Source organism: Magnolia sinica, chromosome 11, assembly GCF_029962835.1.
Source record: "Magnolia sinica isolate HGM2019 chromosome 11, MsV1, whole genome shotgun sequence".
NCBI classification, from domain to species: domain Eukaryota; kingdom Viridiplantae; phylum Streptophyta; class Magnoliopsida; order Magnoliales; family Magnoliaceae; genus Magnolia; species Magnolia sinica.
The window spans coordinates 25341816-25351023 of NC_080583.1; the positions used below are offsets into that span (position 1 = coordinate 25341816).

A 9208-nucleotide genomic window follows, 5' to 3' on the forward strand; every position below is an offset into this window, starting at 1 on the left:
CAAGGGGGTTGCTGCTACAATTGTTGGCACCTTTCTAGGCCTAAGAGTGAGTTATCAGGTTCCAGTTAGCCTTTATATAAAGAAAGGAACCATATATTGGTCTCAGTTTTCTGAGAATAAAAATTGGGCATTTAAACCATAGTAGTAGAAGTCTCTAACATGGCTGCCACATTCATAACTTGGTAGGCATATCTATTTAATGGCTACTGGGAAGATATTGGGACCATTAAGTCCTTTTTTTTATGCTAACTTGGCTCTCACAGATTAGGTAAACCAATTTTTTGATGTGAATTTGTTGTCGAAATGAATTGCAATTATTTGTACTTATAAATTGAAATGACCAAATTGTATTTTCCTTGCTTCTAAATATACACTTCAAGTCATGATGTATTGTTTGGGTGTTGATTATGTCAGAAAAATGAATTTAAAACATTCACTTGTGTTTTCTTAAATTGCAAATTTAGTTACATAAGCAGGCAATATAAGTACCTTTTCTAGAAAGAAAATCTAGATATATGATAATCATAGGACTCAAGAAAATGGTTGGTAATAAAATTTCTATTTTCTTGATATTCTTTTGTTTTCATGTGTAGATGAAGGAATGGGTATTGTATGTTGGAACAAAAGGTTGCTGATAACAGGTATCTCTAGAGTTGTTCCATGCATTTCCACTCCATCTTCTTTTCCTTCTGTCATTTTAACTCTCTCACATTAGTTTTCTTTAGGTCAGACTTTTGGTTGGGGCAGAGTTACTGTTTCATGTGGTGGGTTGTAAATCCAAAAGAATTACAGCCACAAACAAGAAAACTCTTGTGTGCTTTTTTTCCCTCCATTCATTGTTACTTCTGTTTTGCCAATAGTCTTCATTAGAACTTGTCGCTTTCTATTTCATCATCATCACCAGGTTTAGTTTAATCCACTGATGAATCTAAAACTGATCATCATCATTGGGTTCAGCTTAATCTACTAACATATTTTTTTTAAAAAGCTACCACCTTGGAAATTTTGGTCCATTCCATCCTTGATTTATGAAAGCTACTAACTTCATGAGAAGAGTATGATTAGTTTTGTTTAGTTTATTTTTATTTTTATTTTTATTTTTATTTTTTGTATTGACTTGATTTATGTGTAGACCATGTACCTAGTTCTAATGGAGAAACCAGGTGCAAGGATGGGCTTTCATCAGACAATGTACATGAGACATACACGAACTCAAATTAAAATAGGATTGAATTGTGTGACCCATTGTCTTGAAGTCGTTGTCCCAAAACCAGATTGGTTGAGCAATCATGATCTCTGATTCATAGACACATGTTTCTTGAAATACATAGAGAATAGATTGAAAAATGCTCGGTATCTGCTTCAGAATGTTCACATGAACTCTTGAAACAAGCAGGAAGCAGCTGCATGCAATTCTTTTCAAGTGAGAAGCCTTGAGGCTTGGGGCTTTTTCAGTGAGGTACACTAGAATTAGATTGAAAAAATAGAGAAAAAAACCTTTAAAATCACATTTAAGATGGCCCTCATTAGCTGAGATTCTTTGACATTAACAAGGCTTGTGTAGGAGAACTACATCTCACATGGAGAAACAGGTACTAAAAAGTAGACTAAACAAGTAATGACTTTTGCTGTCACCTTTTCTAATTTGGTAGCTACCTTAACTGTTGGCATCTACCAAAAAATCATTGTTTACTTTTTGTCATAGCTAGGCTAGAAGAAAAGCGCTTGGACATGGTATGAACCGCGTCTCTCTTTCTTTCTTTTTCTTTTTTATATGCTTTTATATGACAGGAGATATCTGTATTTGGCAGATAAAATGCTATGCCAATTTGTTGATCCCATGTTATGCACCCATATGGATTAAATCAACTGTTTGACATTGAAATAGACAAGGTATATACTCCTGTATGGATGCTTTTGCCATGCTTTCTAGATCATACTGTCTACACTGGAATCTTGCACAAAAGGAAGGTAAAAAAAACTTTTTTCTCGATTGCGAGACCTGTCTCTTACTTTAGAGGTGTTATATGATGCTTGATTGGGAGAAACAATATGGATTTGTTTGACTTGAAAGTAGTAGTGGTTGGTCCACATTATGTAGTTTAGAGGAGTCTTGGGTCTAATATACATATGATTTTATCATTTCTAAAGTGTTTTTATTGTTTCATAATACTAATGATTTAGCGCAGATGTGAAATATTTCAGATTGTTGGTGAATCTGAACATACTATACGTGTAAAACTCACATTCTCACAAGAATCATATGGTATGATTGAGATTCTAACCTATAAATTTGAAAGAAAATGTATAAGTTGCAAGCTTCCATAACACATCTTGTTTACTTTTCTATTTAGTGTAAACATTGGCTTGATTCATTGATTTTTTTTTTAATTTGTTTTTAAATGTCTCTTTTGGTGGAAATGGATTCCAACAAGAAACCAATTCCAAGTATTTACATGGGCCCAAATGAAAGAATTTGCATCTACCTATGGTTTTCATTTCCATAGTGGATATTTTCGAGACACCTAAACCACTCTTTATGAATTGAAGTGGTTAGGATTTTGCTGTCTATTAGTGAATCTTTATGGTTTGTAGATGATGCCATGGTTGATTCTGGCTTGGGCATATTCTTTTGGAATGAAAATTGACATGTTTGATCAATGGCTGTTTTTTCTTTGCAGGCACTAGCATCTCAATCTCGGTGACTCAACTTGTTACAGGAACTGTTCGCCGATACTTGTTGGGCAGCCCATGTTGATTCTAGGAGTCGTGGAGGCCACTGTTATAATGTACTCTTATTTATACAATTTCTACTAAGGAAGAGAGCAGGTCTGTAATTTGAAAGAAAATGTATGAGCTGCAATCTTTCATTCATATAATTGTATTGTTCTGTCAATTCAACTAGGTACAACATTGGTGCAGTTATCTTGCTCTGGGCACCCGTAGTCTTGGTACGTCTCATTGTCCTTCAATAATTTAATATATCGAGATTTCTTTCCCATCATCATTTACATTTTTCTTCTTAATCGATACTTGGAAGTTAATATAATCATTTACTCTGTTTTGCAATCTTTAAAATCTATATTTGTAAATTTGTGCCCATATGCATTGTCGGAGAAACTAAAAAACTTACTCATTCTCAGATTGCATTGTGAAATATGCATCCATTATTCAAAGAAAGGGCGACATTCCAAGCACTCACACTTTCTCTCCTTGCTAGCTAAATTGGTGAGTCTTCTTTCCTTCATACTATATGATTCATTGATGAAGTGGCTTGGCCATTTGGACAAGCCCATGTTTATATATTATCTCGAAATTGATGAAGTAAATCTGAATGTGCGTCGGAGCTATCCGGATGTTGAGCGGGGGTCCTTGGAAGGTGGGAACCGCTATTATTACCGTGATGAAGTTAGCCATTTCCTATGGACAATAATATGGGTGGGTTGGCTATTTGGACAGGCCCGTGTTTATATATTATCTCGAAATTGATGAAGCAGATTCGGATGTGCGTTGGAGCTATTCGGATGTTGAACGGGGGTCCTTGGAAGGTAAGAGCCACTATTATAACCATGATGAAGCTGTCCATTTCCTATGGACAATAATATGGGTGGCCTGGCCATTTCGACAGGCCCGTGTTTATGTATTATCTCGAAATTGATGAAGCTGATCCGGATGTGCGTCGGAGCTATCCTGATTTGAGCAGGGGTCCTTGGAAGGTGGGAACCACTGTTTTGACCATGATAAAGCTGTCCATTTCCTATGGACAATAATATGGGTGGCCTGGCCATTTGGACAGGCCCGTGTTTATGTATTATCTCGAAATTGATGAAGCTAATCCGGACCCTTAACCTATAACCTAAACCTATTCTCAAATCCCAAAACCTATAACTACAACCTAAACCTTAACCTAAACCTATAACTTATAACCTAAACCTATAACCTAAACTCAATTCCCTAAACTTTAACTTACAACCTAACCTAAACCTATACTTATAATCTAAACCTATTCTCAAATCCCAAAACCTATAACCTAAACCTTAACCTGAACATATAACCTATAACTTATAACCTGAACCTATAACCTAAACTCAATTCCCTAAACCTTAACCTATAACCCAACCTAAACCTATACTTATAACCTAAACCTATTCTCAAATCCCAAAACCTATACTTATAACCTAAACTTAAACTTTAACCTATAACTTAAACCTATACTTATAACCTTAACCTAAACTTATAATCTTAACCTAAACCTATTCTCAAATCCCAAAACCTATAGTTATAATCTAAACCTAAACCTTAACCTATAACTTAAACCTATACTTATAACCTTAACCTAAACTTATAACCTTAACCAAAACCTAAACATTAACCTATTCTCAATTCCCAAAACCTATAGCTTATAACCTAAACCTAAACCTAAACCTTAACCTAAAACCTAAAACCTAAACCTAAACCTAAAGCCTAAATGTATTCTCAAATCCCTAAACCTAAACCTACACCTAATCCTAACTCAAGTCCCTAACCTAAACTTAAACCTAAACTTGAAAACCCAAACCTAAACCCGATCCCGAACCCAATCCCAATTTCCTAAACCTAAACCTTAACCTATTCTCAATTCCCTAAACCTATAGCTTATAAACTAAACATAAACCTTAACCTAAACCTAAACATAAACCAAAACCTATGACCTAAAACCTTAACTTATAACCTATAACCTAACCTTAACCTAAACCTAAAACATAAACCTTAACCTATAACCTAAAACCTAAACCTAAACCTAAAACCTAAATGTATTCTCAAATCCCTAAACTTAAACCTACACCTAATCCTAATCCCAACTCCCTAACCTAAACTTAAACCAAAACTTGAAAACCCAAACCTAAACCCGATCCCGAACCCGAACTTGATTTCCTAAACCAAAACCTTAACCTATTCTCAATTTCCTAAAGCTATAACCTATAACCTATAACCTACACCTAAACCTAACCTAAACCTATAACCTTAACCTAAACTTAAAACCTAAACCTAAACCTAAAACCTAAATGTATTTTCAAATCCTTAAACCTAAACCTACACCTAATCCTAATCTCAACACCTTAACCTAAACCTAAACTTGAAAACCCAAACTAAACCCGATCTTAAACCCGAACCCAATTTCCTAAACCTAAACCTTAACCTATTCTCAATTCCCTAAAGCTTTAACCTTTAACCAATAACCTATAACCTATAACCTAAACATAAACCTTAACCTAAACCTTAACCTTAACTTAAACCTAAACCTAAACCTATAACCTTAACTTAAACCAAAACCTATAACCTAAACCTTAACCTATAACTTATAACCTATAACCTAAACTTATAACCGATAGCCTAACCTTAACCTAAACCTATAACCAAAAACCTAAACCTAAACCTAAAACCTAAATGTATTCTCAAATCCCTAAACCTAAACCTACACATAATCCTAATCTCAGCTCCCTAACCTAAACCTAAACCTAAACTTGAAAACCCAAACCTAAAACTAATCCTGAACCCCAACCTTATTTCCTAAACCTAAACCTTAACCTATTCTCAATTCCATAAAGCTATAACCTATAACCTATAGCCTATAACCTACACCTAAACCTAACCTAAACCTATAACCTTAATCTAAATCTAAAACCTAAATGTATTCTCAAATCCTTAAACCTAAACCTACACCTAATCCTAATCTCAACTCCTTAACCTAAACCTAAACTTGAAAACCCAAACTAAACCCGATCTCAAACCCGAACCCGATTTCCTAAACCTAAACCTTAACCTAAACCTAAACCTATAACCTTAACCTAAACCAAAACCTATAATCTAAACCTTAACCTATAACCTATAACCTAAACTTATAACCTATAACCTAACCTTAACCTCAACCTAAAACCTAAACGTAAACCTAAACCTATAACCTTAAACCTAAACCTAAACCTAAAACCTAAATGTATTCTCAAATCCCTAAACCTAAACCTACACCTATTCCTAATCTCAACTCCCTAACCTAAACCTAAACCTAAATTTGAAAACCCAAACCTAAACCCGATCCCGAACACGAACCTGATTTCCCAAACCTAAACCTTAACCTATTCTCAATTCCCTAAAGCTATAACCTATAACCTATAACCTACACCTAAACCTAACATAAACCTATAACCTTAACCTAAACTTAAAACCTAAACCTAAACCTAAAACCTAAATGTATTCTCAAATCTTTAAACCTAAACCTACACCTAATCCTAATCTCAACTCCTTAACCTAAACCTAAACCTGAAAACCCAAACTAAACCCAATCTCAAACCTAAACCTGATTTTCTAAACCTAAACCTTAACATATTCTCAATTCCCTAAAGCTTTAACCTATAACCTATAACCTATAACCTAAACCTAAACCTTAACCTAAACCTATAACCTGAACCTAAACCTTAACCTAAACCTAAACCTATAACCTAAACCTAAACCTAAACCAAAACCTATAACCTTAACCTTAACCTATAACATATAACCTAAACTTATAACCTATAACCCAACCTTAACCTAAACCTAAAACCTAAACCTAACCTAAACCTATAACCTAAACCTATAACCTATAACCTAAACCTAAACCTAAAACCTAAATGTATTCTCAAATCCCTAAACCTAAACCTACACCTAATCCTAATCTCAACTCCCTAACCTAAACCTAAACCTAAACTTAAAAAACCAAACCTAAACCTGATCCCGAACATAAACCTGATTTTCTAAACCTAAACCTTAACCTATGCTCAATTCCCTAAAGCTATAACCTATAACTTGTAACCTACACCTAAACCTAACATAAACCTAAACCTAAAACCTAAATGTATTCTCAAATCCTTAAACCTAAACCTACACCTAATCCTAATATCAACTCCTTAACCTAAACCTAAACTTGAAAACCCAAACTAAACCCGATCTCAAACCCGAACCCGATTTCCTAAACCTAAACCTTAACCTATTCTCAATTCCCTAAAGCTTTAACCTATAACCTATAACCTATAACCTAAACCTAAACCTAAACCTAAACCTTAACCTAAACCTAAACATATAACCTTAACCTAAACCAAAACCTATAACCTAAACCTTAACCTATAACCTATAAATTAAACTTATAGCCTCTAACCTAACCTTAACCTAAACCTAAAACCTAAACCTAAACCTAAAACCTAAATGTATTCTCAAATCCCTAAACCTAAACCTACACCTAATCCTAATCTTAACTCCCTAACCTAAACCTAAACCTAAACTTGAAAACCCAAACCTAAACCCGATCCCGAACCCGAACCTGATTTCCTAAACCTAAACCTTAACCCATTCTCAATTCCCTAAAGCTATAACTTATAACCTATAACCTACACCTAAACCTAACATAAACCTATAACCTTAACCTAAACCTAAAACCTAAACCTAAACTTAAAACCTAAATGTATTCTCAAATCCTTAAACCTAAACCTACACCTAATCTTAATCTCAACTCCTTAACCTAAACCTAAACCTGAAAACCCAAACTAAACCCGATCTCAAACCCGAACCCGATTTCCTAAACCTAAACCTTAACCTATTCTCAATTCCCTAAAGCTTTAACCTATAACCTATAACCTAAACCTAAACCTTAACCTAAACCTATAACCTAAACCTAAACCTTAACCTTAACCTAAACATAAACCTATAACCTTAACCTAAACCTATAACCTATAACCTAAACTTATAACCTATAACCTAACCTTAACCTAAACGTATAACCTAAAACCTAAACCGAACCCTACAACCTAAATGTATTCTCAAATCCCTAAACCTAAACCTACACCTAATCCTAATCTCAACTCCCTAACCTAAACCTAAACCTAAACTTGAAAATCCAAACCTAAACCCAATCCCGAACCCGAACCCGATTTCCTAAACCTAAACCTTAACCTATTCTCAATTCCCTAAAACTATAACCTAAACCTATAACCTTAACCTAAACCTAAAACCTAAACTTATAACCTTAACCGAAACTGAGGTTTTTAGTTTAAAATTCCATCCTAGGTTTGAACACATTACTCATGTTGGATTTTGCTATAGTTTAGAAGATTTGTAGGTACATTTTTTTATTTCTTCGTATATAAGTATTTTTTTGTCTTTCTTCCTTTTGAGATGTGTACAAAGGCATGCTTATTTGATTGTGTCTACAAATGCTGTTTTATACAGGTTGACAAGTTAAAGAAGTCAGTGGAGGATGAAATTCATTTTCTCAAGGGTAGGGTTTCAGAACTTGAAAGTGATCTTGTGTCGAAGTCCACAAAAGTTACATCTGTAGTTTTAAGGAAAGAAGAAGCTCTATCTTCCACATTTGCTGAAATTGACTGTTTGAAGGAAGAAAATTCTATAAAAACGTGAGCATTATTGAATGCATATTGAGGGTGTTTACTATGTTGGAGTGTATTTGTTTCTTGCACATGAGGGCACGCCTTAGTTGTAATTCTTATGATAGGTTGAGCAAAGTGAAGTATTGTTTATTTAGAAATGTGAATGTAGGATGCATTGTATGATTTGATTGTTATTTATAATAAATGCATCATTTTTTTTTCTGATTGCATTTTATGTACTATTTCTATCAGCATTAAGCTTAGATGAGTTATCAATCAAAGCAGGTTCTTGCAATGAAAATAGGTTGTATTATTATAATTTTTAAAAAAATAGCTAAGAATATAATCCGTAGCTGTAGCTACGGCTTTTGTCCATAGCTATTGGTATTATTGCTACAGATATTATTGGGAGCTATTGGTATCTATTGCTACGGATGAAATCTCTTTTGCTACAGATATGATCCATAGCACATCTGTCGTTATTGGTGGAGTAGCTAAAGGTATTGCTACAGATATAATCCGTAGCTATTAGTATCTATTGCTACGGATTATATCCATAACTATTGGTATCTATCGCTATGGATATAATCTGTAGCTATTGGTATCTATTGCTACGGATATAATCCGTAGCTAGACCTTTAGCTACTCCACCAATAGCGACGGACGTGCTACGGATCATATCCGTAGCAAAAGGTCTTTTGCTATGGTTTTTGGCCGTAGCCTTTCTCAGTTTTTCTTGTAGTGGAGTCGACTCAACTCGAAACCTATACCTTAGCGACCATGTCGTTGTCGCGATTCCAACGCCTCATCTCGCG

At 34.5% G+C, this 9208-nt stretch overlaps 2 long non-coding RNA genes across 2 annotated transcripts; both read left to right on the forward strand.

The window, feature by feature from the left end:
• The first annotated feature begins 747 nt into the window (after positions 1-747).
• On the forward strand, positions 748-2824 carry LOC131218310 (uncharacterized). The gene is made up of 3 exons (XR_009157624.1): positions 748-1893; positions 2190-2266; positions 2682-2824. It is a non-coding gene; the product is annotated as an uncharacterized LOC131218310 (long non-coding RNA).
• Positions 2825-2882: 58 nt separating this feature from the next.
• Positions 2883-8632, forward strand: LOC131218311 (uncharacterized). The gene is made up of 3 exons (XR_009157625.1): positions 2883-2951; positions 3144-3228; positions 8236-8632. It is a non-coding gene; the product is annotated as an uncharacterized LOC131218311 (long non-coding RNA).
• The last annotated feature ends 576 nt before the right edge of the window (positions 8633-9208 follow it).